Here is a 26,177-nt window from a genome sequence, read left to right on the forward strand (position 1 = left end):
CCATGCTCAGCTCTCCCAGGCAGCTGCAACCCACGATGGACTTAGGCTAGAATCTTCCCGGTAAGCGCACCTTGGGGTGCTTACACACATCATTAGAAATGGGCTAGTCCAGGTGCGAGAATTGGCCTGTAAGGGCTAGAGTTCATGGGCCAAGCAGTTCTTTAAATGAATACAGTTTGTGTGTTGTTATTTCGGGCATAAGCTAGCCAAGCGGCCGGGGTGTTGGGGACACAGCCCCGCCGCCGCTCTTATTTCAACAGATGTCAACTTCGATTATTTCTCCAAGTTGATTAGGACATCTTTTGGTTCCCTCTTTAGCAAGTATGAAAAGTAAGCTCCCCTCACAGTGTCCCTACTGCACTTTGGAAATCAGTATCCTTAATTACTCCATTTTCTTTCACAACAACATTTGCAAATTTGTAACTTTGTAAGGGTTTAGGAATATATCTCTCTCAAATATTCCAGGATTAATGTGCTTGTTTAATGATCCTTTCTACTCTTTTAAACAGTATTTATGACAGTTTCCAAATTGTATCATGATACTTATATAAGCGACCAAAGACAACCAAAATTCATAACAAACAATGAGTTCTTTGCTTAGACTTTCTGGTCAGGGGGTGTTTCCATTAGGCTATATTAGAACAGCATGTATCTGAGCTGGAGAATTTTTTTACAAATTCAATAAATATTTATAAAGGACTTCTTGCAAGAATAAGTACTAAGTACATACCAAGCTTCAGAAAAGGGGAGTCACAAAGGCAATATGATATGCCTTGTTTCCAGGTTATTTGTACTTTAGACTGACTAAAATTAATAATCAAATTTTCTGCTTTCTTAACTTTTACTGTTTGCCTCTTGTCATCCTCAAAGATGCTAATAAGTTCAGTACTATCAACTCCATTTTAAAGATGCAAAAACTGAGGCTCCATGAACTAAAGATACTTTTGGAAGGCTGTTAACCTCATGTTAACACCTAAGAACTATCCAAAACCAAATTATCTGGCTCAGGTTTTATTATGCCCAGTTGGTGGGAACCCCAAAAGACCACCAGGGAGATTGACACACCAAAATGCAAAAGCAAGGTTTATTGTGTGCACATACAAGCCTGCAGGGACCTCATTGGTACAGAAGTGGCAAGAGGAGGTGCCCTGCCCTTCTAGAGGGCATTATTTAAAGGCAAAAACCAGAAAAGTTATTTTACCAGGGTATGTGCTGGCAGGTGATCCTATCTACAATGGTTGGAATGATAGGATTTCCTTTGGATGATCTGTTCCTGGGTGGTGCCTGGGTGGTCTTAGTTTATGGTCTTTCTTGCAACCAGGTATTGCTTTAGGGAAAACTACTGAGACTCAGGCCTCTATTGAGCTTGTCCTGACTGGGTCCTACAAGTTTAACATTCTCACTTGCTGCAGAGAAGGAGAGTCAGCTTTTGCTAAGTCAGGGAAGGAACTCAACGCCATTTAGACTGATGTTTTTCACAAGCTATATAGCTTCACTGGAGTGCTGGAAAGCACACCATAAAAGAGAAAATGAGCAAAGACTTGTTTCCTGTCTTCTAAAGGCTTCTGAATCGATGGTGGGCATGTGTGGCGTAGAGAGAAAGAAAAGGAACTTTAAAAAGTCGTAAATGGATGGGGACTGGAAGCAGTGGAATGGTAACACATATGCAAGGAGACGGCCCCTGTCCTAGTGGAGCTTAAGGTATTTATCATGTTCAGCATTGTGTGCGTGTCCCAAAGTCTGCCGCTGGGTCTGAGATCTAGTTGATATATATGCAAACAAACAAACAAAAAACCCACAAAGTGTTGGAGGCAAAGAAATACCAGAAAACAATCTCAGTATGTAGTGTATCTTTAAATGTGATGAAGAGGAAATAATCATGAAACAATAAGAATTAGATATTCTGCTTAATTCAGGGGAAAATTGGGAAATTCACTGTTTGGAGAAAATCAGGTTTGGAACTGTTCTCTGCTGTCTGGAGAATAATCTACAGTAGCCATCCTTTGGGTTTGAAATGAGTGCATTTACTAAGTATATAGAAAACAAAGGAGCAAATCATAAGTGGCAGAGAGCTAGAAACAGCAAGTAGCAAAACATCATCAAACCAGGAGATTGCAACACTCAGTAGAGAACAGTGGTGAAGCCTGACTGAGAAAGCAAAGATAACTCATTCAAATTAGAAGCTGACAAATCTCTACATCAACTGAGGAAAGTGAGGCAGTCAGCTGGGCTTCTCCACTGCGTCTTCTCTCAGAATTCTCAGACTTCCTACTACAGTCACTTTCAAACCAAGGAATAAACAATAGTGACTCCTGCGGAAAGAATTTCTCTGCTAGGTGTTCTCAAGCAAACAGTGTTGTAACACTCTTCTCTGCTTGCTGTCTCCTCCCCCAAGCCCCACCCCTGATCCCATGCCCCATCCCACACTGCACCCCTCTAGTGACAAGCATGCTTTTTGTTACAACCCCATCTGACTCAGCACAGGGCATCTGGGAGGAGACCAAAGCATGCCTCTGCCCCTTTGAAATGTTTTTGTCCTTAACGTTGGACTTCAGCTCACGTAGAATTTATTTGATATTATGAGATAGGGCTCTATAGTGTAAATTATATTGGCAAGCAGTCATGTGTTTTTTAAACTTCTTCAAAGGCGGGGGGAGGGATGTCGGATGAAGGAAGGAAAACCCTGGGACTTCTCAGAATGATGACAGCACGTACAATTTCTCATTTGAATATTTCATTCTGATTTTCTATGTCTTAGCAACTTTTCTACATTTTCTGTCATGTAAATTATGTAAAACTGAAAAGCCTACTTAGAAATCCCTAACCAAACAGAAATACAAATATTTTCTTCCAGATAATTCTCATATGTTTTGGTATTTCTACAAAAAGCAGGAGTTATTGTCAAGAAAAAGGAGAAATGGGCATTTTTTTTCTGTACAAGTGATATATGGGTGTCTCTTATATTGGATTTTTTTATTTTCAACGTGAACTGCATAGTATTTGTATAATGCTATGAAATATATTTTTAACAGCAAATAGCTGGCTCAAATACTCTAAAGAAGACAAAGAGTTCAAAATGGACATAAATTTTGCAATGAGTCCCAGGTATGAAATATCCCTTCAGTTCTTTCCAAAGAACCTGGGAAAGAAATTGAACCTCACCCCCATGTTTTATTCTTGACTTCCATAGCAGCCCCGGGCATAGGGATAGCTTAACTGAGATCATGGCATTTATGCTAAGAATTTGAGGGTTCAAGAAACAATAGCAAGGGTGCTATTGTTTAAAAGACAAAGGTCAGAATAACAGTTATGGGTTCTGTGTACATTTTTTTTCCAGAACCTTAACAAGTTAAAAAAAAAAAGACCTTCTTTGAATAATGTGTTTATTTCATTTATGGCAGGAAACAAAATAATGATAAATAAATAGTGTTAAAATAACAATAGCTGATATTAAATGACTACTTGCTTTGGATCAAACATCGTAGAAAAGTTTAACTGTAGCTATTTCTTTTACTCTGAATGGCAACAGCTTTATCTGAATATCCATTTGATAGATTTTTAAAGATGAAGTTCAGAATGTGTAAGTAACTTGTTCAAGTTCCTAGTATTGTAGAGCTAAAATTCAAAGCTAAGCTTACCTGGATTTAAGTTTCATGTACTTAATAATAGATTGTTTAAATGTGGTCTACAACTAGACAATACTCACCAAGTGCATTCACATGTTCCCCAAAGGAGACAATATTCACTACGATGTAAAGTAGGTGTACTATTCATAAGATCCCAAACTAGAAAATGCCCAAATGCACACCATTGGATAAACAGATAAGCAAATTGTGACACAATGATGCGTGTCGTGCCAATGCCGTACATGGGCGAGAAGAAGTTGCCTGCAGCTACATGCAACTAATAGATAAATAACACAAATATTGTGCCAAGAAAAAGAACCCTGACCCCTAAGATATACATACTAACTTTTTTAACATTTCTATTTTAAACATGAAATAAATAGACTAAGGGATTTCAGTGGTTATTTTTTGAGGTCAAGAGGAAGGCAGCACTGGGAATCATCTAGATGTTTGTAATCTTGTTTCTTGGCCTGGGTCCAGATTACAATAGTGTTCACTTTACAGGAGTTCATTGGTATGTACAACTGTGATGAATGGGCATGCTTTTCCACATGGGTAATAAGTCAGGGGTAGAACGTATAAACGCTCCTCCATTTATCATGAGCTTATACCCTCCATAAATACAAATCTATTGAGACTCCAAAATGCAAACTCCCAGCTTTAGTGACACAGCATACTATAGAGTTCTTTTTGCATGACTGCAGAAAATGACTGTGAGCTGTGACTCTCTGTCACTCCCTGCCTGGTAGCACCATGACACAGATACAAGATCCACTGCAAACAGGTGACTCCCCCCTCAAACTATCAAAATTCAAATGTTGAAGTTTGTTATCTAATAAATGCATATCACTTTTATGCTACCGTATCTTTCAGGAACCTTTTATAGTTGATGTCTGACATCTGGTTTAGTGTCTACTTCTGGGGAAATTAAACCCACCCGCATACAGAAAAGTAGCACAAAATGATAAAGAAAAACCATGGAAATATCGATTTGACAATGATCTTCTTTCATAAATATAAACAATTATCCCTGGAGAGTGACGAATAACACCCTACAATAAGCTCGCTTGGTTACCTTGCCAGAAGAATTCAGCAGCGCAGTGTATCTGTTTGGACAGCAGGGAAGTGTTTGCTTTAATATCAACACCTGCAGAATGAAATTCAACCAATTAAGTTAGGAAATTGCCATTTGCAGATAATTATTATTTAGCCAGTTTCTAACTTCACAGCTCTGCAGCCATTTGAGGACAAGGTCTCACAACTGCCACAGGGTGTGGTGTCGTAGATGGTCTATTTTAACTTAATGATCTGGAAGAGGAAATAACCAGCATGATAATGACACTGCAAACGATGCTAAATAGAGAGAGTTGCAAGTGCTAATAAAGGCAGCAGAACAAAATGGGGGAGACTTTGTTGGTAAAATCTGGGCTTTAATGAAGAATGCCAGTCCATTGAATTGCCAATTGTTGGCCCAGACAGTAGATGCCTGAGCAGACTCCTCTCAGCTCAAAAATGGAGGTCTCATATCTAAAGTAATTGAAAATTTTATTTCAGCACTGCAATTTAAAAGAACCTTCTTTAAGCTTTAAAATTGTTTTTAAAGTTACAGAGAAATTGGGACTCTGGTGCAATATTTTCTGCATTCAGTGTCCCCTATTAATGACATCATACATTAACACAGCACATTTGTCAAGACTAATGAGCCAATATTGGCATACTGTTATTTTTAAGTTTTGTTTTTAATTGTAAGTTGACAAATTGCACATCTATTTCTGGGGTACAAAGTGATTTTATGATGTATTAACACAATATGGAAAAATTAAACCATGCTAATTAAAATAAATCCATCATCTCAAACACTTGTTTTTGTGGTGAGAACATTAGAAATTAACTTAGTATTTTTGAAATATACTTTATTGCTTAGCATACTCACAACACCATATGCCATATTTCAAACAAACCAACCATTTTCCGAATGTAGCCTTGTGTCTTCTGCTTATCATCGTCCCATCCCAGTCATTCCACTAATCAACTCTGCTTTTTTGAGCTTAGTTGTTTTAAATTAGACATGTAAGTTAGAACACAGACTTTTCTCTGTGTATCTGACCTATTTATCTTAGCATATTGTCATCCAGTTTCATTCATATTATCACAAATGACCAATCTTCATTTTTAAAAGACTAGAATAGTATTTCATCTCAGAGGCATATTTTATTTTCTTTACGTGTTCATCTGGAGAAGGGCATTTGGGTTGATTCTTCTTATTGGCTATTGTGAATAGTGCTGCAATGAACATGGAAGTTCAGACATCTCAACATAATGGTTTCAAATCTCAGTAAGATGCCTAGATCAGAAGGTGATACTAATTTGGTTGTTTCAGGAACAAGCATGCCATTTTCTATAATGGCTGTATTAACTTTTTTTTACCAGTAATGCCAGCAATCTTCACAAATGCTTTAAAAAATCATCTGATTTTTTAATAATATACCTTCTTAATGGGCTGACATGATGTCTCAAAGTGATTTGCATTTTTCTGATGATCAGTGATATTCAGCAATTTCTCATGTTTATTTTGGACATTTGTCTGTCTTCTTTCATTAATCATTTTAATTCACTGGCCAAAAGTTCCATAGCTGGATCTGTCCAGTGATGTCTTTCTTTTTCCAGAATGTGATTTCCTTATCTTTTGCTGTTAAAAATCAGAATATTAGAACTGGAGAAATGGCTCAGCAGTTAAGAGCACTTACTATTTTGTAGAGGACCTATGTTCGGCACCATAATTAAATCAGGCAAGTCACAACTGTCCTTAACTAAAGTTCCAGTACATATTATGGTCAGTTGTATGCACATGGTATACAGAAACTCATACAGGTATACATTTGTGCATATATTAAAGATCAGAGTGTTATATTGGGGAATTGGAATTGAGGTAAGTAAGTCTCTAGTTTAAGAATTGGGGTTAAATTGATTGAAAATATGCAGTTAGAATTTGGGGTAACAATATTTGCTGAGACTTCTAAATCCTCCAGGGCCTTGTCTTTGTCTACTCTCTGGACTTAGTGAATTGTAAAGTACTTCCCCTGAGACAGAGTCTGGATCTTGAAGCTTTTCCCAGATATGAGCTATTATTAACTATAGTGGTGCCAGATTGGTATGAGGTGTATATATGAGTGAGACACACTGGTCAAATAGTATACCTTGTTCGTTCTTCTTCTGTTTTGTTTGTTTGTTTGTTTGTTTTCCACTCATGTTATATTACAGCCTCTTGTCTAGGGGCTGGCTATGGTAGAAGGAATAGTCTTTGACTAGCTGAAATAGGATGTTGGAAAGCTTCTTCTCTGGGAGAATGGGGCTTTTTCATGCTGAAGGTCTTGGGAGGAAGCCAGAGTGATTATGTACCTCATTCCTGGATCCAAGCACCAAGTGAACTCTCTATAAATTTGCCAGGAAATCTGGTGCGTTGCTAGAGGTAAACCCCTCTGAATGCTGTCCTTCCACGAGTCTCTTACTGTCATACTGTTCCACATTTAGCCTCACAAAATTCTAAAAATTGTTGTGTACATGTTCCTCTCAGTTGTTCTCTCCAGAGGCCTCTGCTCCAGGAAAGCATAGCCCAACTGCGACTTTAGATGTGCCTTTGTTTCCAGATTCTAGGGTGACAGCTTGTCCTAAAGCCATTCTCTAGTGCATTCAAGAATAATTGCTGGTTTTCAACTTTTCTAGGTCTTTTGCCTAATAACAATTAGTAATCACCTCTTCACATCAGATCTGCAGCAGGTATCCGCCTTACACTGATACTTAATCAAATAACATGGCTAAAAGATACCTAATACTTTTATTCTAAGAGGTAAGTTGAAAAGTTGCCCATGTTGAGTGTCTAAAAACTATGCTAAATATTAACTTGGTTGCTAAATAAGTATGGGACCACGAGGCATCAGATACTACTATTCATTTGTTTGTTTGAAGTATAATTGCATTGTTTCTCCCCTCTTTATGCTTCCACTCAAATTCATAGTGTCTTTTTCTTTAATTATGCCCTCCCCATTCTCCCTGTGTACAAATGCAACCTTTGAGTTCATTTTCTCTTGTTTGTATATGTATTTTTCAGGCAGGGCATTTGATATCAGATAATCCAGCAGGGGGCTCTTCCCTGTAGAAAAACGAATTCTCCCTCTCTCAGCAGTTGTTAATTGCCTGTAGCTTTTAGTATAAGGGTGAGGTCCCATGAAATTTTTCACATCTACACTGAGATGCCAACTGTTGTTAGAATTGCTCGGGTCTTCCTACGCACCAATGTTGTTGTGATTTCAAGGTTATAACTTCAAAGTCATAGCTAAAAGGTGCTATCTCACAGCAGACTTTCTGATCGTCTGGCTCTTAAAATCTTTCTGACTACTCTTCTGCAATGTTCCCTAAGCCTTAGGTACAGGAGGTGTGCTGTAGCTGTATAACTGCAACAGGACCACCATGATCAGTTGTTCTCTGCATTTTGACAAGTTTTGGTTTTCCATAGTGGTCTTCTTTGCATCCTTAGTGTCCAGGTATTATCCTAGAAAATGTAATTACCTCAGTGAACAAAGGAAAGCTCCTTCTTCCATGAAGCTTACAAGCTATGCAGAGAAGGGCAGAAAGTTATAATAAATGCATGATAAAATAAAACTGAATAAGAGCAACAAAGAGTAATAATACACATGTTGGGGATTTTATTTTAGAGTAAATCAACAACAAAACAAACCAAGCAAGCAAGAAAACAAACAAAAAAATCCCCAGAATGAAGATAGAAATTTCAAAGAAAATGTCTAAAAGAAGTTGAAATGTACTCATAGGATATGTGAAGAAGTCCTTTGGGAACATACTTAGACTGTCATATAGAGGAACTGAACACTGCTTTTAAGTGGGATGGAACCCATTGGGAGAATTTTCAATAGAAAAAATGCTACTATCAGACAGATTTCCAAAGTACCATCCAAGTTAATGCACTGAAAGCTGATGGTTTGAAGTAGGGAGGACAAAAGAGAAGCTACAGAAATTGTGTAAGGTACCACTGAAATTGTCCCTGCCAGAGATGATGGTTCCTTAGAAAAAATGAAATGGGATCAGATTTTATAATCATTTTAAAGAAGTTAATGGAGGACGACTTGTTACTGAGCCCCAGTAAATGACAATAACTTCCATGGGCTTCATAAAAGTGTAAGCATCTTCTCCTCAAAGAGAGCTCATTTTGGTGCTGAACCGAGTGGCAAAGGAAACCTGAAAACCAGTATTTTAACTGACTTTGCTGTTCACAACCTGTTAGAAATTTGAAGAATATTTATTTTCTGTTAAGCCCAACCATTTGTTTCACAGAAGAAAAAAAAATATTCCTAAAGATTAAGTGGCATTTTGTAAATTGCTCACACCTGAGTGGGTCTCATTCCACTGCATCATGCTTCTCTTTCATCTGGTGAGAATGTACAAACCAAAGTAGCAGATGATTGCTAATCCTACCCAAATTCATCGTAACATGATTCTTTCATGAAGTCCATGGCATGTGGATCATTTTTGAGACAACATCATAAGAGCAAGACAGGGGTGGTTTTTTAGTGCATTGCACTCCAAACACTGCATGTGTTTTTCCTCATCAACAAGAGCACACAATCTCTAAGAGAAGTTTTTAGAAGAAAAAAATAAAACAAAGAAGAAAGCAAATAAAATCCATGGATTAGCCAGTCATAACTGCTTAAGAAATGTGTCGGGGCTGGCAACATTGTTTATCTCCACACAATTTCATATGCTCCCTTGGTTATCTTCGGGCCTGCCACTGGTGTAACACAGAGGGGCTATTTGGGTAGCATATGCTCACTTACCAGATGAAAGAGAAGCATAGTGCAGTAGAAAGAGATCCACTTTATCTTAATTGGCTGAGTTCTCCTGGAAAAGATATTCCTGGACAGAAGAGGAACACAAATGGAAATCCTTAGAAATAAATTGAGAAGCTTTGTAGTTCATAAAATATTTTTTTTCTTAACTGGAAATGCCTATTATTTCTTCTGCATGTCAGAGGCTGAAATGGGAGATGTATGCATTGTTTATGTAAATGTCCTAAGCAGCCTTTAGAGGTAGGTAGTGTTATTTCCATTTTGTAGATTAAATGATGAACTCAAGTGCTTTGAATGCATTTACCAACAAAACTAATGACCCAAATATTTTGTCCCAAATATTTCACTTAGGGTAATGAGGATGACCAAATTCATGAAACCTGAGAAGTAGACAAATGAAATTGGCAACAGTTCATTAGTTATATATACTCTAGGCCAGGGGAGAAGTATGCTATGTTGTGCAAGATCGTATGAAGGTTATAGCCATGAACAAAGTGAACACTAGGGCTATAAGAGACAGGTTTTGTAGTATCACATTTATAACGGGGACCCCTTGGTTCCCAAGGGACTGTAAAATTGGGCTACTTGAACAGTGTTGTGAGCTGACAGAGAAGAACCCATGCCCTGGCACTAAGGTAGGAGCTATGCCTACGTTGAGAAGTGTTTCTCTAGGTGACCATGCCTAGGTGAGTTGTGAGGGGAAGGTTGGAGGAAGTCCATTCCAAGTCCTCTTGGCTTTACAGACACCAGAATAGGGTGCGATACTGAACCTTGCCTTTTAGACACCAGAACAGGAAGGGTGTGATACTGAGCCTTGCCTTACACTTCTCACTCTGTTTCTCCTTTTGAGCAGAGAGTTTTCAAATTGTGGACAAGCTCGCAGAACTGCCAAGGGCATGAGGTTAACTAAGGGTCCCTCTGACCTCAAACTCACATTTACTTTACAAAGGGTTCACATTCCGTCTCTAACCAGCATTTCAATATGACTTCTATAAAGAATGAGGCTAGAATGGAAACAATAGACCATTTTCCGGCTGAAGGCAATTTAGAAAAGAATGTTTCTGTCCCTTATGGCCCAAAGCCATCACCATTGCCTGAAAAATCTCACCACAAATTCTTTGCCACCATTGGTCATGACAAGGCCCACTCATCCACCTATGTGTCTATTATTTAACCCATTTAAACTGTAACTTGGCCCAGTCTGCTATAGCTCTGGGGAAAATGCTGGTGTGACTTGAAAAAAAATTGACATGGAGATTCTGACATGCATGTTGTTGTTTCCAGATGTTTGTATTGTTAAATAACTTAATGACTACTACAGTTCTTCCATATTCTTCCATTCCTGCACTTAAGTCTGTGATGACAGTCAAGCACTGCTTGCTGCATGCTGTCAATCGTCATTCTAATTTGTACAATAGACGTGTGAGTACCTTCCCGCCCCAAGTTTACTGGACCATTCTATTTTGATCAGAACTGCAAAGTAGAAATGATTGGTATTCTTACAGATTTCCTGGGAGCAATTAAGTTACTTGTAAGAGATCCCATGGGACTGCCGTTTATAGACAAAAAATTAAAAACAATAATTTTAGGAACTAGGGTTTAGAAAATTTCAAACAGAATATATAGCACATGTAATTCAACAGTGCCAGTGAACTGCACTATGCATGAATTTGGAATTTGATTCAATATGGTTTTCAGGTTCTGAAGACAAGCTAGTCCATTTTCTATGAAAAAGGTCTCAAGATTTTAAAGCTAGTTATTTCCCAATAAAAGGAAGTCACAAAGAACAAAATGAAAACTGATGAGAATGCAGAGAAGTATCAGATGACATCATTCTCCACAGAAGAGTACTGGAGTCGAGATGAACGTGAAGTATAATCAAAATACCGAAATCTCTTGATGGCGAAGCAAAATGTAGATAAAACAAAAACCATATGTATATGGAACAATTGACTTAACAACCCTATCTATAGGAAATAAAAACACACTGGAAAAATATAAGACACCACCAGGATAATTATTTCTGTGCTATTCTGAATAGTCAAAGATTAGGAATAACTGAAATATATACTACCAGCAGAAGGATTGAATAAATTTGACATATCCACCCAAAAGAGACCTACTCAGTTGTGAAAAGGAACAACAATATTTTCATAGACTGCTAATTGGATAAAAATATACATGTTATGTTAGGAAAGGTAGGAAGTGCTATCGTAGATGGAAGAGACTTGGGAAATACATCCATAAAAGCCATGCTTTAGATTCTCACCTTATATGCTATACAAAAAATATTGTTAAGACAACTAGGGAAAATTAAATACAGATGAGACATTAGGTAATAAAGAATCACTGCTAACTTTGCTGACGTGAAACAAGAGTTTGGTCATGTTTTCTTAACATGTCCTTGTCTATAAATTTGATAGACTTTGGCAGGAAGAAATTACATTGATTTTCCTCAATGATATCAAAAAAATTTTGAGATAAGGGCTTATTATCTTTGAGAGAATATCTCAAATATATCCCAGAACTCACATTATAATCCAGCCTGGCCTCAAACTTATGACATTCTCCTGACTCAGCTTCCCAAATGCTAAGATTATATTTGTGACCTTGAATTTCATTATAGAAATATGCCAATGGAGAATAAAGAAGGTAAAAGAAGGGGTAGAGATGAATTAAAGCTAAATGACAGCGCATTGCTAAATGTTCAAGTAGGATGAGGAAGCACATGGAGGATATTATTTTGCTATTTTTGTATATGATTAGAAATTTTTGTAATACATTTAAATGAGTGTACTACATATATATATATATACATATATATGAATAAATATATTGTATACAGCAACAGTGTGAGATAAAGAAATAGAAACAGTTGGATTAGGGATATACAGATAAAGAAATGAATGAGAGAAATAGAGATGGAGAGAGAGAGATTAAGAATAAGACTGAAATTTTTGCCTTCACCTTATTCCCTTGGATCTGGGGTAAGATTTACACATCTAATTTTCTCATACTTCACTGACAATTTTGTTAACCAAACAGTGGGATATGGCATTTGGTGGTTACAAATTTTGAATTGTTTTGACTGTTAAGAAATGTATACTGACTGCTAAAGCCACAGTGAATATAGCAATTTTTCTCTCAGATAATTCTAAAAGCCCTCAGCAGTGGTTCTCAACCTTCCTCATGCTGAGACCCTATAATACAGTTCCTCAAGTTGTGGTGACCTGCAACGATAAGATTATTTTCGTTGCTACTTCATAACTGTAATTTTGCTACCCTTATGAATCATAATGTAAATATCTGATATGTAGGCTATCTGATACCCAACTTCAAGGGGTTGCGACCCATTGGTTGAGAACCACTTAAGCCTTAAGTGCTCTTAAGTGACTTCAGGTTACATAAATAACATGTGTTTTCCCTTAGTCTGATTTAATGTTTAGATTTTAAGATTAACAAGGAGTCTTGGTTGACAGACAGACACAGATGCAAAACGCTTAAGTCCACTTGAGGGCAAGGGATGGTGTCATGTCTTCCTTTATAAATATTCACAGCCCCTGTCACCCAAAGGACAGGATTATGGAGAGGATAACAAGGACCTCAGTGTACGTGCTTCAGAGTGCTCAACGATCACTCTTTAAGATAAGTCCAGGTATTAAGACGGTAACAAGAAAAATCACTCACCCAGGGCCCTAAGGAGAAGGAGCGAATATGGTGAATGGCCTCATCCCAGCTCAGCAGGGAAGGTGCAAAAGAAGATCAGGGAACCTTTCCCATCTTACTCCCGCACATACTATTTCCAGTTTCTGGTAACCGATCAACTATTTTGCGTTCCACCTATGATCACACAGTAACTGCCTATTCTTGTCTCACATTACTGAATACCACCTAGATCTATCACTTCTGTCCCCAATGACAAGATTTCATTCTTTTTATAGCTGAATAGTATTCCACGGTTCCTTCACTCATTCATCATTGATAGAAACTTCTGCAACCTTCAATTCTTAGCTTTGTAAATATTGCCACAATAAATATTAGAGTACAGACATCTTTTTAACATACTGATTTTCTTTGGCTGCATGCCTAGGAATGAGATTAATGAATCATATGATAGTTTTAATTTTACTTGCTGGAGGAGCTGCCATAATGACTGTATTAATTTATGTTCACACTAACAATGTGAAATGTTTCATTTTCTTCACATCCTCTCCAGCACTGGTTTTCTTTAGTCTTTCAGTTAATAGCCTTTCTTACTTCATTGAGTGACATAGCATCTCATTATGGTTCAAAATTGTATTTATGTGATTACTAATTATGTTAAACATCACTTCATATACATATGAATATATATATTCATCACTGGGTTGTTTTTACTCCTGGCATGTCTACTTAGTTCAACTACTAGTTCTATAATTAGTATTTTTCAGACGTTTGGTTGTTAGTTGTTCACTTTAACTCTCTGCTTGTCACAACCTAGAATCAGTGTGGATGAGAGTCTCAGGGAAGTACTATTTACATTGGGTTGGTCTATGGATATGGATGTGAGGGCATGCCTTAATTAAAGTTAATTGATGTGGGAAGAAGCAGCCCACATTGGGTATAACATTCCTTAGGCAGTATATCCTGGAGTGACAAGAGTAGAGAATTGAAGCAATTACAGGCAAGTAAACAAACATCCATGCACACCTCCATTTTATCTGTGTTCTTGGCTGTGAAGGCAGTGTGACTAGCTGCTTCAATTCCCTACTGGCTTAGCTTCCACTCAACAGTAGACTGTAACCTGGGTTTGTAAGATGAATAATCATTTACCCTTACAATTGCTTACTAGATTTTTGTTGTTGCTGTTATACTCTTTGGGACTTTTGTTTTTACATTTTGGAGTTCCTTTTATGTTCTGACTGTTGACCCCTCTTCAACTTTATAATTTTCAAATATTACTGCCATTATGCCTCTTCCTCAGGTGTTCTGTTTGCTAGAAGCAGCTTTAAGTTTTCTGGATTCCGTTTGTTCACTATGGCTTTTCTTTCCATGTGGTTTTTTAGGTCCCCTTCAAACATTTCTTAATAATTTCATTGTTCTGAATATTTTCTCTATGTTCCTTTCTATTAGTCTCATAGTGCCAGCTCTTATATTTACATATTCTTTGTTTCAAATTGATGTTTGTAACTATAAAAATCCCAAGTCTAGTTTCAGTCTTTCACATGTGGTTATATAATTTTACCAGTACCATTTACTAAAAAGATTAGCCCTTCTCTGATATACCACCATGAAGTGAAGACCAACCTAGGATACATAGTGAGTTCAAAGCCAGCCTGGGATACAGAGTGAGGTCCCTGTCTCAAACAAAACAAACATAACACAACAAAGCAAAACAAAATAATGATAAAATGATCATCTTGTTTTAGATCTAATAGAAAATGTTTTTCCCTTTTCATTATGTTTGTTTTTGACTTATTTTATTTGGTCCTTATTCTGTTCCTTCTATACCCAATTCATTCAGCATTTTTACCAAGTTGCATCTTACTACAAATTTCTTTCTGCAACTATTAAGATGACTATATGGTTTTATTACTTCATTCCATTGTTGTGATATATCAAGTTTATTAATTTGTGTAAACTGAAACATGTTTCTGTCTTTGGGATGAATCCCTCTTGAACACAGTACATGATCATTTTAATAAATTGTAGGATTCAATTTAATGTCATTTTATTGAGAACTTTGGTATCTATATTCATCAAAAATATTAGCTGGTACTTTTCCTGTGGTATATACTTTTTACATTCAATTATTAAATGTGTATGTGTGTGTAGCTTTATGTGTGTGTTTACTTATGTATTAGGAGTGGGTGTGGGTGTGGGCATATTTGTGAAAAGTTTATATGTGGGGGTCAGAGTATAAGTTCTCATGAGAGTTGGTTCTCCCCTCCCAGCATGTGGGTGACCTTCAGGGCTAAAACTCAGGTAGGCAGATTTAGCAGGAAGTGTCTTTACCCACTGAGCCATCTCCCTGGCCTCCTCTATTGATTTCTTGATTATGTTGCTCTCATAGTTTCATTGGTCTTTCCTATTTATAGTTTCTATTATACTTACCTATTCTCTGGTTTTATTATTTCTTTTCATCTATTAATCTAGAATTGCTTCATGTTTATCTTTTTCTAGTTCCTAACAATACAACAATGATTTTTTTTATTTCTGCTTATTTGGTGTACTCATTAATGCATATGAAGTTTTATCGTTGTACTTACTCTTTCTATATTCCTAGGCTTTAGGGTGTTGTATTTTATTTTTGTTTCAAAAATTTTTTAAATGTTTTTTCTTTGTTTCTTTACCATTGATTGTTCAAGAGTAGATTGTTTAATTTTTACAGGTAATATTGTTTTGCCATTTGAAAGGATTCACAAAAAATGCAATATTTTTAAAAAATTGTTAAGATTTGTTTTGTGGCCTATTGTATCATCCATCATAGAAATGACTGAAAGAGCTTTCCTATGAGAGTGAGCTTTATAAGTCCCCAAATAGTTCTTGGAATTTGCCTTTTCTTTTATATCCTAAGATTTTCAGTATATATCTAGATGCTGCGATACAGAGTGTATATATATATACACACACATATATATGTGTGTGTGTACCTATATATGCATACATATTATATATAAATATATTTAGTTTTTACTTCTTATTGAATTGAGCCCTTTATTATAATAAAAAGATCTTCCATATTTTTCATCTTGTCTATTTTATTTCATGTAAGTACAGCATTGTTTTTATTTTCTCCTGGATTCTGTTTGCATGAATGTCTTATTCTGTCCCTTCACTCCAGGCCATGTATGTCCTTAGAGGCAAAGAAACTTTCTTGTAGTGAAAGGGATCCTAATTCTGTATAATCATAAGTGGTGACTCTGTTTCTATTCTACTTCTTATTGAGAAAGAAGAAGTACACATATGAAAGCATGAATGCATTCTGAGCAAACCACCGCACTCACTAGCCTTACCTTGCTTGCTCCTCCCAATAATTCCCTTTGTTCTCTAGACTGCTTTGCTTCTTTCATGTCATATGCACACACATGATTTTATGTATCTATATAAACCTAGAGCCCAAAGGGAAAGAAACAATGTGTTATTTGTCTCATTGAAAGAGATTGAATTACGTTAATATGATTACCTCTAGTTGCATCCATTTTGTACAAATTGACATAACTGCTTCTTCTTCTTTGTGACTGAACAGTCACTGTGTATGTGTACCATATTTTCTTTGTCCATTCCTCTGTTGATAGATACCCATGTCAGTCCCACAATTAGGTACTGTAAGTAACAGTGCTGCAATAAACAGCGATGCACAAGCGATCCATGTGATACATTGTCTTGGAGTCCTTCAGCTATATCCCTAAGAGTGGTATAAGGACCCTTCATACTGCTGTCTAAGTAGCTGGTTTATTTACATTGGTTAACTTTTAAAAATTGCTTTCATCTTTTTGTTAAGTCTGTGTTTAAGGACTCACTCATTATCTGTGTTTTCTTGAAACTCTGAATTGTGTTAAAATAGCGATTTTAAACTCCATGTTTACTTGTACTAGTTACTATTGGGTCAGTCTCTAGATTTCTACTCTGCCCCTGGACACTCATAATGCTTAATGAGTGACATCATTTGGAAATTAAAAGATTCGATATTTTCCTACTTATTTATTCAATTTATTTATTTCAGTCTTCACAATCTGTCTTTATTGGCACCTCTCTTTTCAGAAAATTCAAAGGAGATTACTTCTGAGCCTGAAGTATTTCAGGATATTTCTACTGTCCCCAAAACAAATGTGGTTCTGTGTCCATCTTTCCCCAAAAGTCTTCCTTTGTGTGTTGTCACAATTTCAGCAGTAGAGGACAACCAATTTCCTAGTTAGTGGCTTCAACAAGGATGAAATAAAATACTTCAAATGAGTGGTACGGTGCTTACAATAGCTCCCTGATGCTTAGATAGGCCCACACACCTTGCCTTGAGTCACTGGACTGGAGTTATGCACTGTATGACTCTGCTAAGCCCCAGTCCCCTATAGCATACCTACGATCACCAATACAAGAAACTTGTGTCACGTGCTGAGCCCACAATTGAGAGCTTTGCTATGGCTCACATAGTGCTGAAGTAGATTCAAGACCCCAAATAACTATGATAAACCACAAGTGAGGCTGACTAGAATTTAAATCTAATGCATGGGAGCTTTAGGTCTTTTTCTGACATAAGAGCTGTTCCAGAGGCTCTAATCTTAGGCAGTGGCTTAGAAATGGAAGCCATTAGGATATTCTAAGATTTAGCAGTCTGGCATTGAGTTGCAAGGCAAAATGCTGAGTTAGTTGTTTTAGCCAAACTTCAATAAGTGGAGATTTGATCTATGTTATGTAATAAAGAAGAAAATTACCATTGGCAACCTTACCCCGCTAATGCTAGGCTGGTGGTTGTTGTGTCTTACAGCTGCAAAGGCTTACACAGTTTTAGTGACATAACCAGGTCCTGGCTGTAACCAGCTAGTAAGATGTAATGAAGGCTCAGGTCAAAATTATCAGTCTCTTTGAAACCAACAGCTAAGTTTAGGCATTGGTCTCAATACACCAATTGAAAAGATGCACAATAGTGGAAAGGGGAATGTGAGAAAGAACAGATAAAGCAATCCAGTGACCCCAAGTTTGTCTTTGAGGTACTAATGTCAGCGTTATATTTAAGCAGAGGAAGAATTGGAGCAGGAGCAGAAGAGATGGGCATAATTAGGTAGTTCTTGTCAAGGTGTAGTGTCATTGATTGTTAAGTCAATATGTCACTGAACGGTGACCTGAAAAATTTATTGCCATTGTCGTCCCTTCCGGGGAGCAATCATAAATCCATGAAATGATTGTTTCTGCTATAGGACAGCCTCTCTATTATAGATAACTGACCATACTTGAGGTTTTCTAGGGCCTGTGAGGTTTCTCATTGTTCATATGTAGTAACAGCCTTGTGTTTAGATTTTCTCAACTATCACAGAGTAGAGAGTTAGCCAATTCTTGAGGTACAGTTCACATAACTACATCTTTTCAACAACATCTAATGTTATAGTGCCATTATTAAGCAAAATTACAAATACTGGACATTTGATCAGAGCTGGTCTGGGTATTTTATGGCACTTTTGGCTAAGACTCACTACTTGGCAAAAGGACTGTGACTTGAACATTTTGAAGTAAATTGCATGTGATGTCTCTTGGGCCACAGAACAAATGTTTATGCACAGTGTGCTCCCTGAAAAACAATTATGCACTTCTCTAAACTGATATTAAAGGTGGTGGATGAGTTTCTGGAACTAAAATAAACTATGTTATAATTTAAAAATAGAATGTTTCACTTACAGCATAGGCCAATTAATAACATAATGATGGCCAAAGTCTAAGAAATGTTACCCTCCATTGCCTTTATGGGTACTGAGAATGTTAACTAAATGAAGAAACCTCCTATGGGTCTGGAGTGATGGCTCAGTGGTTAAGAATACTTGCTCTTTCAGAGCACTCGAGTTTGATCCGTCCTGCTCACAGGGCAGCTTACGACTATCTATAACTCTGGCTCCAGAGGCTCCAACACCCTCTTCCGGACCCTCAGAACTTTCTGTGAACATGGTACACAGGGATATACGTGGAATAAACACTCATACACGTATTTCTTTCTTTTAAAAAAGATATTAGTTCCATGAATATAAAGAAAACTCAGGGTTTGTCCTCCACTGACACTATCAAGCTTTGGCGTTGGCACAGAAGTGCTTTCTGCCAATTTGTGTACAATAACTTCTTTATAAGCCTGGAAAGGGGGAGGAACATATACTCTCTCAGCTCCCTGCTTCCCACACTTCTGATCTCCTACAGCGAGCTCACAGTCACTGTTCAAAATGAATGTGAATTTATTTTATTTCTCTTCAGAATGTGTGAGGGTCTCCATGGATTTTGGGAGATGGAAAAGTGGGCTAAAGTCAAGAGAGTCACCGTTGACATGGTTTAAACAGCAACAAGCCCCTGTACCATTGTAAAAGTCTTTCCTCCAATCCAGGAAGAAATTGACCTATGGACTCTGAATAGCAGCTCAGGTTGTTGGACCTAAGTGAATAATCTTCAAATGCACAAAGTCAGGGGACTTGCTGTTAAAAGGAAGTGAGCTGGGATGGCATATGTCAATACCAAGGACAGACTAAGTGAGTCTCGGGGCATTCTGGTGAAAAGTGAGGGAAAACTAAAGCAAAAGAGAGTCTTAGCTTTAATGAAAGATTTCGAGGAATGTAGATTTTTAGTAGCTGTTTTGTAACTAGGGGGGAAAGCTGAAAATGGAGATGGGAAGCAGAGAGGCAGTGGATGAGTGAGCAGGCCAAGGAAATTCCAACCATACTGAGGAACACACCCCAAGATGCGGATTAGGCTTTCATCTATTCTAAGGGCATTGGAGAGTGGTATGGTTTCCTTGGTATCTATGTGCATGCTTGAACATGTGTAGCCAAATCCCTTTCCCTGTGTTTACTTCATCCTGCCAACAGTCAACCCTCTATGCACATAAACCTGGGCCCTGATTTAGAGCTCAGCAAAAGAAAATAAGATCCTAGCTATGAGTATCACTCATTGTATGCTGTAGCACAGCTTCACTTCCTCCTCCTCTCATCCCTGCTCTTTATCATCCTTCCTCCTTCCCTTTCCCACTCATTTCCCTCTCTCCTCCCTGTTGCTCCTCCTCTCATTTCTTCCTCCTCCCCTTTCCCACTCACTTCCCTCCCTGCTCCCTGTCCCTTCTCCTCTCATCCCTCCTCCTCCCCTTTCTCAATCATCTCCCTCCCTCCTCCTTGGCTTACCCTCCTCCTTTTTCAATCACCTCTTCTCTCCCCACCCTTCCCTCTCCTCCCATCTCTCTTCCCAATACCCCTCCCCTTTTCCATTCCTTTACCACCTCTCTGTCTCTCCCCCTCCTCCTATATTCCTCTTCTCTCCCATCATCCTCCTCTACCCCTCCTCCCCTCACCCTTCCCATTCCCTCTTCTGTTCCTCCTCCTTCCTGGTCCCCAACCACCTTTCTACTCCCCCACACCTCCATAGTCTTTCTCCCTCCACCCACACTCCCTGGTCTTCTTGTTCAAAGGACTAAGTTGTAAGGTAGCACACCTTTGATTTTTCAATACAAGAAATATTAAAACAGGTCAGACTGATTGCTTTTATTTAAAGCACACCAAGTTGTTGAAAGAATGGCTTCATGTAAATTGTCCCTTAGGAGTGACTGTAGAGCTGAGGAGAGTCTCTAGATGTTGACATGCAGAGATTCCTCAACTGCAATCTGGTACTGAGTTTCCTCATCCAGTTACAGATTCATCAGATCTCCATAATCAAATTGATGTCTCTCACTTAGATGACTAATGAAATTTCTGGCAAGTTGAGTAGGGTCACCCCATAGAAGAGACAGACAACTTGAGCAAATGGCTGGAACAATATGAGCTCTGTGGTTGCTGTTACAATGCAAACGCTGTCTGGTAAATGTTTGCTTCGCACAGAGGACAATGAAAAGAAGGTTGATCAGATGGGATTTTATTGTCTTCTAGATAAGCCTCGGCATTTTCAGAGGTAGTTGTTTCGCTGTTTACTGTTGCCCACGGAGTCATGAGACAGTTGGAAGCTTGAAAGAGTTGAAGAAACTCCAAACTCATCTTGATATTTTTTTGCAAGTTTTGTAATGTTGTCTCATGCGACGCAGTTCAATACGTTGGGAACAGTATCGGCAACTACCAGGAAAACTCCTCATGATTGTCTCGAGGTCTAGGGCCCTCTCTGGATGTGATCTTTCTCGTTTAGTCACATTTCCACGGCACAAGGGGCAACGGATCCCACTCTTTTTCATTGCAGTTAGGAAGCATTTTCGGCAGAAAACATGCTGACAGGCGGCAACCCGAACTGGTATCTTGAAAACTTCTCTACAGATCGGACAGTAGAAATCATCTTCGATGTAAGGCGTGGAGGCCGACTCAGCCTCTGCCATGGTGTTGAGAGGCAGAGGCCCAAAGTGATGGCGCCTGTCAACTCACAGCTGCGGAGGTGGCGGTGGCAGCCTGGAGCTTGATTCCCTCTGCCCCTCCAAGTGGTGCTTCAGGTCAAACTGCCTCTCTCTGCTGTAGAGGGGTGGCCCCATGTAGTCCAATTTCAGTCCGTTTCTGTCCCGCAGTTGACTGTGCTTTGGTGTAGTGGAAACCCAGCAAATGAAGGGTGTTGTTCTGTTCTCATGGGCCTCAAAGTCCACCAGACCCGAAGCTCATGGTAATGGGGTCCCTCCCACTCCACCGGCAGCCTTCCTGTGTTTGAACCGCTGCCTGCCTAGCTGGTTGTCACTGCGGAGTGGATAGCCACACTACAAAGGCCTCCTTAGCAACCAGCCCGTCACCCCTTCAGCTGGCTGTGACGTAAGCTGCACTAGGTACATTTAATTTACAAAGATTTTTTTTAAAGTCTAGGTGAGTCTGGTGACACAGGCTTGTAATCCCAGCCAGTAAGAGAGGCTGAGGCAGGAAGATCACGAGTTCTAGTCCAGACTGGGCAACTTAGGGAGCAATTTAGGGGACCCTTCATCTGGAAAAAGTAAGAAGAGTTCTGTGAATAGAGTTTAAAGATTCTGTTGCAGCATGTACAAAATGCTAGGTTTAATCCCTAGCACCGCATAAAGTACTCCAAAGAAATTCTGTGTGGCCAATTAAGGATCACTGTTATCAGGCAACTGTCTAACAGCATATTGGTTCTCCTACCTACACCAAGTTTTTTAACTCCTCAGCTATACACATGTGCACACACACACACACACACACACACACATACATACTCGCATGCATGCACTTTTAAAGGGCCAACAGAGAATGCATATGTGTATCATTTAAAATTCCTGTGGAGGCTATTATCTTCATTAATTCGGCTTTCCAGTCCTTTCCTTTCATTAATGGGAATTGAAAAACCTATTAGTCTTCAAATCTGACAGGTGAGACCTTTAAGTCCAAGGCAGGAATCTACAACCTAAATAGCTGACCTCTTACCAGACCCCTGCTTTAGAGTTTTCCCATCTGTACTGCAAACCCAAGCAAGGAATTGTGTGATGTCAACTATATATGAGCTTTACAAATGATCTGTTCTCAGGACCAGGAAGGTAAAGTGTTTTCTTTCACGTTACCCAAAAGTCATCAATGTCCTAGATACTTTTACAGCATTGACAGCCTGACTCCTTGCCATCAACTTGCATTTCTGAATCAAATCGGTCTCCCTAGTCACCTAAAGCTACTGGCAGTGACAGAAAATGTCTTACGAAGGTTTTATTTCTGTTCACTGAAGAAATTCCCACCCAAATATCAGGTAAATATGTCCCTCTGTCCTTCAGTATTGCTGCCTGTCTTTCTATATGGTACCATCTATGCTCCTGGCACTCTTCTGAGGGTACCCAGGTACCCTAAATCCAAAGAGGAACAGTGACAAAGGGGTGGGAGAAAGGGTTGGAGTACAAAAGACACTAAAGGACAGGTGGTTCTAGACCAAATTTGCCTCCTGCATGACTTGATGGAAACCATGACACACCAAGAGCCTCTGATCACTCATCTGTGAAGTGGGACCAGGAGTGGTGATTGAAACAGTTCACAGTCTTCGGGAAATATCAAATGATATCATGCTTATGAAGCTGTCCTCAACCTCTCCTCATACTCACGATGCTTGTTGCCTGTTTAGACCAGTTACTAGATGTGCCTGTGTAGTCAAGGGGAAAGAATAATGCCAGAGACACACCGATGGATGCATTCTTCTTGGAACCATTTCCTAGAAAACAGTGTCTTGTGTAACCAGCTACCCAATATGCTGTAACATATATTTCACAATTTACCCACTTCCTGTAGGATGTTTGAAATAATTGGCCTATCATAATTTTAAAATGTCTTTCAGACGTCTCTGGATGTATAACATGTATATGTATTTTTGCAATGGAGCCTCAGTTCTCACAGCATCATGCAACCTCCAAGACTCCAGGTTTCCATGACTTTTTCTTTCACAATCACAAGCCTTGTTAGGAAATGCAAGTCTCTAAGCCCAAGTGATGGAAGAAATGCTTCACGGTTAACCTGGAGAGGACAGCTTAATAACCATTGATAATACACTTGGGAGTTCTCTTCTCTGGCTCAGTGAGTAGAAACAGTTCCAGATTGCTGTTCAACTTCAGGAAGGTGGCATTGCTGCCACCACTATGTTAAGTGACAATGGGAAAAGAGCTTTCCTAGCCCAATCCAAAGGGAGCAGAAAGAAGGAGAGCTGGTCCTAGTAGACAGCAGAGGCAGGACCTGCAATTGTTCTAACCCTTTGCTGCTTGACATCACAGAGAACGCAAAGTGAATGCTTTTCTATAGCTACTTGATATGTAGAGTTATTAGATGACCCAACTCTGACCCATGAGACAGAGTTGAATTTTCTGGCTTCTTTTCCCTTTTATAGGATAGATGGCAGTAAGAATATATACTCAGACTAACCTGCTTTAAAATTATTTGAAGAATTTCTTCTGTATGTGATTTTACTACTAACTTATTATAACTAAATTTTATTTTGCCTTATGTTTTGGGCTTTTGATGTCAGGAAACAGTGTGCATATTTTTAGAGGGGTGAAAATAATTACATGACTCCAAATTTGGCAATAACATAAGACAAACAACTGAGAAATGCAACAATATGAATGAGTCCTGAATGGTGGATAAAAGAGGCCAGGCCTAAAGGACTACATACTGCCCAATGCTACCCTACATGACTTTCTGAAAAAGGAAAAACTCCAATAACAGAAACCAGATCCTATTGTCAAGAGCTGGGGTTAAGAAAGAGGATAATTAGAACCTGGTGGTGGGGCCCAGCCCAGAAGTTTATGACTTCTTGCTGTAATACCAATAATTTAGATGCTAAGGGAAGATCACCATGAGTTCAAGACCAGCCTGGGAAACAGAATGACTGCTAAATGAGCTTCAATATGAGATCCAACTTAGTAATAATAATAATAATTAATTAAACAAAGACACAAAAGTGGAAAAGAGACTTCCAGAGAAGAAAAAGGGAATAGTAGGAGACGGGGGGAGCAGAAAAGTCAAAAGTACATGATAAACTTGTATACAAACATCTTTATGAAACCCATTAATATATAAAATTAGTATACAACAAAAATCCAGCTATATCAAAGCCAGGACTCTGGGGATGCAACTTGGTGATAGAGCACTTGTTTTAGCTTGCCATAATCTCTGGGTTCCATCCCCACTACTGAAAAAACAAACAAAACAAACAAAAAGATGGGCATGGTGGTGTCCTCCTATAATTTCAGCATTTAGGGGCCTGAAACAGGAAGAAAAAGAGGAGGATGTGAGAAAGGGGAGAAGAAGGGATGAGGAATGGGGGGGAGAAGCAAGAGACAGGGGAAGGGATGGGAGAGAAAGGAGTCTCTTGTGGCACTAGAAATGTGTATGTTGTTAGTCACAGTAGTTATGGGACTGTCAGACATACTATGTCATGGTAGTTACTTGTGTTTGTCAAATCTCATAGTCCAAGGCTCCAAAATGGTTGAATTTTCCTTCATATAATTTGTTGTTTAGGGGACATAAAGGAAGAGAAGGACAAAAAAAAGGCAGATAAGAAATAAAATCAGTTTTTAAAACTGAAAGCCAGATTCTGTTTTGTCTTATGCTGCCCGCAATGCTGTAAATATCTGATTTGTTTATCTATAAGGACAAGATTGCCTTTTCCAGTACTGTGACTGTGGGTCCTGAAATAGCCTTGAAACATCATGTTGACAAAATCTATTGTGTGTTTGGGACAGGGTTTTATGAGAGAGTATGAGCAAAGAAACTGCTTGTCTATGCCCTTGAAAGATGTAGGGCCTCAACCCTGTTAGGAGGCATAAGGCCAGGGCTCTGAAAATCTTATTTAAGAGACACAGGTGGGCTGATGATGTCCTCTGAATAGAAGGCAGAAAATGTTCCCAGTTTTGTTCAAACCAGTGAGTCATTTTGAGTGAATTTGTTAAGAATAGCAATTCCTTCAGGCAATGGGCATCACTCATTACCAAGGCTGGGAAGAGATGGCAGCCCACTCAGGAATAGTTTCCTCCTCTGTGCCCTCCTAAACCTAAAAGCGGGCACATGTTCTCATCTGTCTGTCTTTCTCCTTCCCGCGATCAGGCCTCTCTACCAAGCACAAATCCCTCATGCCCCTTTTGTACTGATCAAGCCAGAGACTGGTCAACTACAGCCTGTAGAGATAAAAAAGCTGAAGATAAAATCACCCTAGCAATGGAACCCTGTTGCGGGAGGTCCTTCCGCCCCTCCAACCAATAGCTGCTGTGATACCAGCCCATTGGGGCATGGTCTCTCTCCCTTTAAAAAAGCGGCTATTTCCTCTGCTCGCTCTCTTCCCTTCCTGCTCCGCCGGAGACTAGACTCCCTTCCTGGTTGTGCAGATGGCTGTTGTCTGGGACGGTGATCTGTAAGTTTTCCCCTTTAAATAAATAACACCCTATTAATCATAACTCCAAACTGGTGTGGCCTTGTTCGTGACTTACGCCTTCATCTGGCGCCCGAACGTTTGGCTTTTAGGACCTCTCCTTTCCCCGCTCGAGTTCGGCTTGGCACGAGCCCTCCCTTCCTTAGCCGCGGCCTGTGCCTTGCGG

The 26,177-nt window shown here is 38.9% G+C and overlaps 1 long non-coding RNA gene and 1 pseudogene across 1 annotated transcript in view; one reads left to right on the plus strand and one right to left on the minus strand.

Annotated features, from left to right (window-relative positions):
- LOC126512842 (uncharacterized) overlaps positions 1–26,177 on the plus strand; it is a 525,220-nt gene that overhangs the window by 40,157 nt on the left and 458,886 nt on the right. The window lies entirely within an intron of this gene.
- On the minus strand, positions 20,769–21,500 carry LOC126512835 (E3 ubiquitin-protein ligase RNF138-like; annotated as a pseudogene).

Source organism: Alexandromys fortis, unplaced genomic scaffold (assembly GCF_014885135.2).
Source record: "Alexandromys fortis isolate MF-2015 unplaced genomic scaffold, M_Fortis_MF-2015_v1.1 scaffold_83, whole genome shotgun sequence".
In the NCBI taxonomy this organism is placed as follows: Eukaryota; Metazoa; Chordata; class Mammalia; order Rodentia; family Cricetidae; genus Alexandromys; species Alexandromys fortis.